A 10,842-nucleotide genomic window follows, 5' to 3' on the forward strand; every position below is an offset into this window, starting at 1 on the left:
TTTAAGAACTTATTGCCATCTGAGAGGTCAAAGGAAAGCAGAGTAAAGATCAACTCTCCATGATGTGACAGTGAAACAAAAAGCAAATTTTTCTTGTAATGTTCAGGTTAAAGAGCATATAGGCTGGGAACTATTTTCTTCTCCTAACATTCACACAGAGAGGTTTTTGACACCTCTGGAAGTAAGGTAAAGGGAACCTGTAGAAGGAAAACAAAATTATTTTAATATTCTCTTCTTGAGTCTCTTTCTTTTAAGCCATAAGCACTCCAGAAAAAACATATTTACTGCTTTATTTAGGGGTCTCATATGTGATACAGGTGGTCTCATATGTGATACAGGTAGTCTCCAAATTACATGGCACTATAGAAAATAATTACAAAAAAAAGATAAAGTCATAAAATCAGCCAATATCTCCAATCATCTAGGAAAGAACAAGCAGAATTCAACTTGCCTGGCCAGTTTAGAAGATCCTTCAGAACCTCTTGCTATGAATGAAGTTCTGGAATCCTCCCACTGTATAACCTTTACTAACTCTATGTTGCAGCATCAAAAAAGAACATTTCAATTACACCTGAATTATTACGAATTATTTTCCCTTTTTCACTAGTCCCTCCCTGACAATTTCCTCCACTGATAAAAATCCCTTGACTCCTAAAATCCTATCACTCAGCAATACCCACACATTTTGACTTTCTGCAGCAATCTGTGCTTCTCTTACCTTCCTACGCCAGAAAATTAGCCTGGTACCCTGAGATCTTTGAATACATATGAATATGGTTGTTTGATAGCCTATGATTCCTTTTTAGTACAACTTACTAAACACTCCAAACCTTCCTGACTATAGTTAATAATATTTCTAATGAGTAAAAATTGTTAGAAATATACAAAATGGGGGGAAAACAAAGAACTTGGGTTTGAATATTTATAATTATGACTACTTTTGGATATTCAACCTATCATTAAAAGATAGCACTGGGTCTCCATCTGGTGGCCAAAATTTCTACTTTTATATTCTAAAGAATCTCATCATTTTTCAGAACATCTTGCTGAAAGTGAATGACAAAGTATAAGAAATATGAAGAATTATCCTACAATGCATAAACTCATTTAATTCAGAAGATTATAAATTTGATAAGATACTATTTAAAGAAATAGTTACAAAATAATCTCCAGGGTGCTTAAAATAGAGCCTAATTTCATGCAGAAAAAAAAAAATCTATAAGGGTATATATTCTGAATTCAGCACAAAGAAATTTGGCTACAGTAAGAAATTGTGTTTATTAGCATATGTGTCAGAACTTTTTCTAAGTTCAGGGGCGACAGTGAATAAAATAAGCAAATTTCTTCCCTTTAAAGAGCTTACATTCTAGCAAAGAAAGATAAAAAAATACTATAATATCAGTTTGTCATCAATGGCACGAAAGAAAATGGAGCAGAGTAAGAAAGTAGGGAGTGAAGGAGGGAAGAACACATTACTTCACAGAGAACAGTCAGGGTTGGCCTCTATTATGAGGCAACATATAAACAATAGATTGAAATAAAATGAGAGACTTACATATTCCTGAGAATAAAACACTTTAGGTCTTAAAATAATGTGTACAAATGGCCTAAGGTAGAAACATGTTTAAAGATGGGTAAATAGAACAGTATGACTGAAAAACAGGACTAGGAAAAGGAAGAGAAGATAAGGTCAAAGAGGTAGTTACGGAGGCAGATTCTACGGGGCTTTAGAGGCCTGCACAAGGATCCTGAATACTGGATGGAAAAGTAAATCATTAGAGGCTTTGGATGCAATCACATTTGGGCTTTCATAGGTTCACTGCTGATGGCGATGTAAAGAACAGACCGGACATTAAGTGTGTGTGTTGCAGTGGGCCACACGAGAAATGTGGTAACTTAGACTCTGATATTAACAGTGGAATGGCTAAAAGGTAAGAGGGATGTTTTATAGCTAGTGCCAGTAAGTATGTTTGCTAAATACAAGAACAAGAGAAATAAAGGATAGCACTAAGACTTTTGTCATGACAACCAGTTGAACAGGAAGCCAATTAACTAAGATTAAGAACACTATGAAAAGAGCAAGTTTGGGGAGGAAAACCAGAATTTAATCTGAGACATAAATTTGAATAGCCTATTCAGGTGAAAATGTCATATATATATTATATATATTCAGGTGAAAACGTCATAGAATAGAACATATGGGTCTACAATTCAAGGGAAATGTAAGAAATGGAGATATAAACCCCAAACAATTGTTTTGCAACTTGTGTGGTTGGTCAATGAGAAAATGTGGATGGCGCCCTCAATACAATTCACCAAAATGAGAAAGATACGTGTCAAATTGATGGCAGAATAATTCAGGGTGTGTAGACAAATTTTACACTTCAACAATTTCAGAGCTCCTCTCATGTGCTGACCATATATCCCAGGCACTGTGCTACAAAAAGAAAAGAAGTTTAGTCACTTCTCAGAAGCTTTCAGTCCCAGTAGAATGATAAGGGAAATGAATATTTAAAACTAAAAAACAGGAAACAAGCATTCACTCAGTATGTGACAGTGAACATGATGGCAGGAATGAAATCAATGATAAGCAGGTAGTTGCTAAGTGAAGAATGATAAAAAATATCATGGCCAATATAGCTCCTGATACATAATATATGTGTAAATCGAGCAACATTTTCTAAACATTTATGAACCCTATGTTAACTATTAAAGATTGAGATGAATAAAATAGCCTCTGTTCCTTAGCAATAAACATAAAATCAGTTATATCAAAAATTAAATTATTTTTCAGTCTAAAAATATATCTGTGTGGGGCTGGGGTAACACATTAATAAATGCTTTCTGAATAAATTATTAATTTTGAAAAGAATATTGGTCTTATTTAAGGCACAGAGACTCTCTCTTGAGTCTAGGACAAAACCCAGAGTATAAGGAGACAGGGTTTTTATAAGTGTGAAAATAATACCCAGTATGAGATGAGAGAATGCTGTTATCATGGATTTAGTTTGCAGAACAAAGAGCATTCAGAAAGTCCAACATTTTTTTCACACATTCCACTTAACTGTATTTCAGTTAAGAAATACAAGCCAGGCACAATACAACTCCAGCTACTCAGGAGGCTGAGGCAAGAGGATTGCAAGTTGAAGACCAGCCTGGGCAGCTTAGCAAGACTCTACATCAAAATAAAAATTGCTGGGGTGTAGTCCAGTGTTAAAGTGCTTGCCTAGTATACCTGAAGTTCAACCCTTCATGCTCCCCAAAATTAAAGTTATAAAAATAAAAAATTTACATGCTCACACCCTTCAAATAAACTTTTTCTTACTGCTTTTTGCCTGCCAAAAACATCCAAGTAAACTCAAGTTTTCCAAGAAAAATTCACCCAAGCTAGACTATAAGGAATAAAAGGCATTTTCCAAAGATTTTCATCTGTCATTCCAAATACCCAACACTGTGATCTAAATAAAAACAGAGGTTGTATACAAGCAAAATTTAGAAATTCAAACAATGTCAGTGGCTACCAAGGACACAAGGAAAAGGAAATTTTTCATACCATACTCTTGGTATAGGTACAGGATTTGGAGAGTAACCTGGCAATGTTTTCTGAAATCACTTATGCCCAAATTCTGTGGTCTTACAATTGTGCTTATGGACATACACAATGAAGATTTTCGACCCCAAGTATTGAAGGAGAAATATGATAAAAAATTAAAGCATAAACAATAAGCAAAATATTGTACACTTATTACATCAAAATTAAGAATTTTTGAAAGAAAAATTCTATATATTTACAGTCCACAATGTTTTGATATGCCTATATGCTATGAAATAATAGTTACAATCAACCTAATCTCATCTCTACCACCTCACACAGGGGGAGAACAATTAAGATCTCTCTTGGCACATTTCAGGTACAGAATACAAAACTTTTACTGTAGTCACACCACTGCACATTAGCTCTCAAGAACTTCCTCATCTTGCAAAACTGAAACTTTTTACTTTTCTAATATTTTTCCATTTTTCTCTCCCCAGCCCCTAGCAACCACTACCCTACTTTCTGCTTCTACAAGTTTGACTATTTTAGATTATGCACATAAGAGCATGCAGTATTTGTCTAGTTGGCTTGTATCTTTTAAGGTAGTATCTTCCAGGTACATCCTGACAGAAACTCCTTTGTTTTCTCGTGTGTGTTTATATGCATGTGTGTGTGACATTTTCTTTACCATTCATCCCTCAATAGACTTTGAGGTTGTGTCCACATACTGGCTATGCTAAATAATTCTGCAATGAACATGAAAGTGCAGATTTCTCTTCAGCACAGATTTCATTTCTTTTGCATGATACCCAGAAGTGAAATTTCTGGATGTAAAGTATATTAGCTTTCTCATTACTGGGACGAAATTCCTGACACACACAACTTAAAGTAGAAACTTATTTTGGCTCATGGTTTCAGAGGGTTCAATCCATGCATGATCTGCTGATTCCAAGGCAGAAATGGCATGGCAGAGGAAAGCTACTGAACCCACAACAGCCAGAAGAAGAGAAAGAAAGGAGTCAGAGACAAGAACAGACCCATCCAAACCCTGGCATGGTGGCTCAGGCCTGTAATCCCTGCACTCTGGGAGGCTGTTGTAGGAGGACTACAAGTTCAATCCCAGCCCGGACAACTTAGTGACTCAGCAAGACCTTACCATAAAATTAAATAGGTAAATAAATGAGCAAGTAAGCAGGCTGAAGGGGTAGCTCTGTACAAAGATCATAGGTTCAATCCCTAGTACCACTAAAAAAATCAAAAGCTTCCAGGTCACACAGTTGGTAATCCACCTCCTCCCACCAGGCTCCACCTCCCAATACCACATTCAGCTATGAATCTGTCAGTAGATTAATCCACTAAACAGCATAGAACACCCGTGATCTAATTATCTTCTAAGAGCTCCACCTCTATACGCACAAGACATTGGGGAGACATTTTAGATTCAAACTATAACAAGGTAGCACTATTTTTAATTTTATGAAGCACCTCCATACTTTTCTCCATAATAGTTATAGCAATTTACATTCTGACCAACAGTGTATGAGTTCCTCTTTCACCAGCCCTTCATTCAACAACTGTTATCTTTTGTCTTTTTTCATAACATTATATGACTGTTATACCTTTAATACCAAAAAAAGAAAGCTGAGCAATGTTAAGTATAAGAATCCTCATTCCTTGCTAGAAGGAGTACAGACTAGCAAAGCCATTATGAAAAGTAATCTACTTCTCAAATTAAATATGTATTCTCTTTCTCAGCAATTCTATTCATTGATATATATATTTTAAAAGTTTTATGAATATCCAACCCTAAACATGTTAGAAAATACTCATTGAAACATTATTTGGAAAAGAGAAAAGAAAGAGGGAGATAAAGGAAAAGAGGTGAAGGAATAGAAATAAACACAGAGAAAAATATTGGGGCAAACAGAAAAATGGAAATATAAGAAATGGAAACAGGCATGACAGACCAAAAGGAAGAAAAGAGAAAAGGCGAACCTCAAAAATAATAGCCAGCATAATCTATTATACATTTTGATCCTCATTTACACTTTCACACCAGAGAAACTATTCCTAAATAAGGAGGGGTGGAGGGGTTGAAGGGAGGCAGGGGAATGGGGAATAAAATAAGAACCCAGCTATATCATGCAAAGGTACAAATTCCCAATGATGCATGTCATCATATTGCATACCTAAAATGTACCAATAAACTTAATAAAAAATAAAAATAACCAGCAAATTCTAAAAATAGCCACGTAGTCATCCTAGAAACAGCAATAATAATAAATCTAGCAATAGCCAAGACTATGTATTCTCTTTCTCAGCAATTTTGTTTATTCATATATATTTTTTAAATTTTACAAATATCTATCCCTGGAACATGTTAGAAAATAGTCACTAAGGCATTTTTTAGGGAAAAGGAAAAAGATAATGAATCTAACAATAGCCAGGGAAATCCTAAAGTATAAAGTCAGAGAATAATACACCAGTTAGAATCTATCACAAAGCTAGAATGGTTAATTCAATCTGGTATTTGGAAAAAAAATGACAAATTCATCAATGGAAGATGTGTCAGCTTTCTGTTGCTATGACAAAATACCTTGGAAAAACAATTTAAACAAGGAGAGATTTATTTTGGCTCATAGTTTCAGAGGTCTCAGTCCATAACTTGGCTCCATTGCTTTGGGGCTTGTGCTAAGGTAGAACATCATGGCTGGGAACATATGATACAGAGCATAAAACCCCATCTCATGGTGGACAAAAAGCTAGGGAGAGGGAGCTAGGCACAAAACGTACCCTTCAAAGGGATGGTCCAAATGACACCTCTGCTAACAAGGCTTCACTTCCTAAAGTTTCCCTACCCTATACCACTATGGCTTGGGGATCAAGCATTCAACACAAGAGCCCTTAGGGGACATTCCAGACAGAGACTATAACATAAAAGAAGAAAAAGTACAGTCAGAGACTTGTATATATATTCAGGCAATTGACTGCATTTTACTGTAAAGCAATAGGGCAAAGACATATTTTTATTATAATTATTAGCATGTATTAATTGTATAAAATGGGCCTGCAGCATTTCATACATGCGTATTATATACACTGATTGTATGTACCTTCCCTATTGCCCTCTTCCCTGTCACCTCTAACTGGCCCTGTGCTCTTTGTCTTCTATAATAGTACCTTTTCTACTTTCACGTCATCCTTTTTTAAATTCCACATGAAAGTATATGATATTGTCTTTGTGAATCTGACATTTCATTTACCATGATCACCTCTAGTTTCATCCATTTTCCTACAAATAATGATTTTAATCTTTTTATGGCTAAATAATACTCTATTTGCTAGTTCTCACATTTTCTTTACCTACTCATCCATTGATGGGCATCTAGGCCAGCTGATTCCATAACTTCGCTATTATGAAAAATGGTGCAATAAACATGGGTATACAGGTATCTCTAGTGTATGCTAACTTTGATTCCTTTGAAAATATACCTAGGAAATACAGCTAGATTACAATAGGGCAGTTCTATTTTTAGCCTTCCAAGGACCCTCCATACTGTTTTTTGTACTGTCTGTACTAATTTATATTCCTTTTTACTACATCTTCTTCAGAATTTTTTTGTTTTCTTGATAACATTGAGACTGAGGTGAAATTAAATACCAAGGTAGTTTTGATTTGCATTTCCCTGATAACTAAAGATGTTGAGCATTTTTCATGTGTTTGTTGGTTATTTATGTATCTTCTTTTGTGAAGGGTCTGTTCAGCAGCTCATTTGCCCATTTACTGGTTGTATTGTTTTTTTTAGTTCTTTATGTACTTTGGATATTAATCTGTCATATGAACAGCTGGCACATATATTTATTCTATTGTATGAGTTGTCTCTTCACTGTTGATTTTTTTCCTTTACTGTGCAGAAGCTCTTAAATTTGATGTAATTTCATTTGTCTATTCTTGTAGTTATTTACTGAGCTTTTGAGTCCTGTTCAAGAAATCATTGCCTAGTATCTTGAAGATTCCCTTCCCCATATTTTCCTATACATTGATTTTGTGTCTCACTACTTTGCTGAAAATGTTTATTAGTTCTAAGAGACTCTTGGTGGACTTCTAAGGCTTTTCTAGGTATGGAATGTCATTTGCCAACAGGGATAAATAGACTTCATTTCTTACTCATATGCTTTTTCTTTTACCTGATATCTCTGGCCAAGTTTCCCAATAGTATATTAAATAAAAGTAGTAAGAATGGACACCTTTGTCTTGTTCCTGATTTTACAGGAAATATTTTCAGTTTTCTCCCATTCTGTATGATATTCGCAATGGGTTTGTGTAGCTATGGATTGTGTAGCCTTTATTATGCTGACATAAGATCCTTCTATAGCTATCTTATGCTTCATTTTTATTATGGAAAGATGTTGGATGTTATTGAAGGTTAGCTCTGCATCTATGAATGATCACATGACTTTGATCCTTGATTCTATTTATATGGGCTACTACATTTATTAATTTGCATAACCAAACTTGCACCCCTAGAGTGAAATCAACTTTATCATGAAGTATAAACTTTTAAATGAAATATTGAGTTGAATTTGCATATTTATTTAGGATTTTCACATTTTAATTTATCAAGGATTTTAGTATAGCTTTGTTTTCCATGTGTCCTTATCAGGATTTGGTAGCAAGGTAATACTGGCTTTGCTTAATGAATTTGGAAGTGTTCTAAAGTTTTGCAGACTGGTTTGAGGAATACTGGTATTAGGTTTTCTTATTTTTTTAAAACTTTGGGCCAGGGATTTAGCTCAGTGGTTCTGGCGCCTGCCTTGCAAGCACAAGGCCCTGAGTTTGATCCCCAGTACCAAAAAAAAATTAAAAAAAATTTTAAATTTAAAAAATTAAAAATAAAGCCTAGTAAAATTCCACAAGGGAATTCTTTCAGTTCTGGACTTTTCTTTGTTGGCAGATTACCTCAGTCTCATTGCTTGTTACTGATTTACAGTTCTTATATCTTGTTGGTTAAATATCGTAAGATGTATTTAGTTGATCATTTTTTTCAAGATTTTCCTATTGGCATATAATTTTTCAAAATATTCCCTAAAATGATCCTCTGGATATCAGTGGTATCTGTTGAAATAGCCCCTTTTTCTTTTCTTTTTTTTTTTTTTTGGTACCGGGGATCGAATTCAGGTCCTTGTGCTTGCGAGGCATGTGGCGGAACCACTGAGCTAAATCCCAGGCCCCCACTTTTTCATTTCTAGTTTCACTTATTTGTATCTTTAGTTTTGCTAATGGTTAGTCAATTTTGTTTATCTTTTCAAAGAACCAGTCCTTTGTTTCATTCATGCTTTCCATAGTTTAATTAGTCACTATTTCATCTCTTTCTGCTCTGATCTTTATTATTACTTTCCTTTTATTGATTTAGGATTTGGCCTGTTCTTATTTTTCTAAGGCCTTAAGGTACATCATTGGGTTGATGTTTTTCTAGTTAGAAACATATAGCTATAAATGTCTGTCTCATAACTCATTTTGCTGTGTCACAAAGATTTGGGTAGGTTATGTTTCTTCATCACTGAATTCTAGAACTTTTTAATTTCCTACCTGATTTCTTCAATGATCCACTGTTCATTCAAGAAGGTATTTTTCAATCTCCATGTGTTTGTGTAATTTCTGCAGTTTCTCTTGCTGTTAATTTCTAGTTTCACTCCATTAAGGTCTGATATGATGCAAGAAATTATTTCAAGTGTTATATATTTCTTTTTTTTTTTTTTTTTTTTGGTACTGGGGATCAAACTCAGGACCTTACACTTCGAGGCAGGTGGCAGCACCACTGAGCTAAATCCCCAGGCCTATATTTCTTAATATTTGCTTTATGTGCTAAAATATGATCTAAAATTCCAAGTACTGAGAAAAATATATAGATAAAATATTTTGTACATATCTGTTAAGTACACTTGATCTACAGTGTAATTTAACTCTGACACATTTCTTTGTGGTTTTTTTTTTTTCTTTTTTGGTCTGGATGATCTACTGGTGAAAGGGTATTGGTGAGGGTATTACTATACCAGGATCTATCTCTCCTTTACATCTCGTTTTATAAAACTGTGAGCTCTAAAATGGGAGATACTATAGATATAAATATATATAATTTTTTTCCTTGATGAAACATTCTCTTCATCAATTTCCAGTAACCTTAAGGCCACTGATATTCAAAGTTATTGAAAGTTATATACTTGAGTTCCTGGCATTTTTTATGGTTGTTGTATATGACCTTAGTTCATTTCTCCCTTGCTCATTTTAGAGGTTTGATAACTGAATTAAAATGAATTATATTTCTCTTTCCTAATTGTCTTATTTTTCTAGTAAGATTTATTCTTTCCCATGCCCTAGTGTTTGTGTTTATCTGGTATTCTTGTCTGGGTATAGGATATTTTTTAGTATCTGCTGTAATAATACTCTAGTGGTAATGACTTACTTTACTTTATGCTTATGTTGCTAAGTTTTTTATTTCTCCTATTTAAAAGGGAATATTCCATGCCCTCCTGGCCTTTAGAGCTTCTGCTGAGAAATCTACCAGTATTCTGATGAGTTTGCTTTTATAAATGATATGGCACTATTTTGCATCTTTTAATATTCTTTGCTGTTCTGTACTTTTAGTGGTTTAACACATTGAGGGAAAGTTGTGTTGGTTTTTTTTCTGGTCATGTCAACTTAGTACTGGAAGCTGATATTCTCAAGATTTGGGAAGTTTATCTCACTGAAAGAGTTTTCCTTTTCATTAGCCTGTAGCTCAGCTTCTTCACTTACACCTATGATTCAAATATTTGGTCTTTTGATGTTGTCCCAAAGATCTCGATATGTTCTGCCATAGTTTCTTAATATTCAAATGTGTTTTTCATCCACTTTATTTTTAAGCCCTTATAGCCTTCGTTCTGCTTGATCTAGTCTGCTGAAAAGTATTTAAACTCAGTTTTTTTGGGGGGGTTACTGTTGAGTTTTTTGCCTTAGTTTTTGCCTTGTTGTTTTGCCTCATTTCCAAGATTTGTTGCATTTTCAGAATCTCTATTCAATTGCTCTTTCATAACTTTCAGTGTCCTCACTTGTATCTTCCTTTAATTCACTGATTAAAATTCAATCTTTTGAGTATTCGCCTAGAATTTCTTCCACTTCAGTATCTTTGGATTCAATTTCCAGGAATTATAAACTTTTCCAAGTCACATTGTCTTGTTTGTTCATATTTCTCATATTTCTATGTTGAGATTTGCACATCTTCAAGAATAGATGTCTTCCACTTTTATGTCTGGGTCTTCTTCATAAG

This window comes from Heterocephalus glaber, unplaced genomic scaffold (genome assembly GCF_053883595.1).
Source record: "Heterocephalus glaber isolate CG9 unplaced genomic scaffold, H.glaber_assembly_v1.0 deba00001457, whole genome shotgun sequence".
NCBI classification, from domain to species: Eukaryota; Metazoa; Chordata; class Mammalia; order Rodentia; family Bathyergidae; genus Heterocephalus; species Heterocephalus glaber.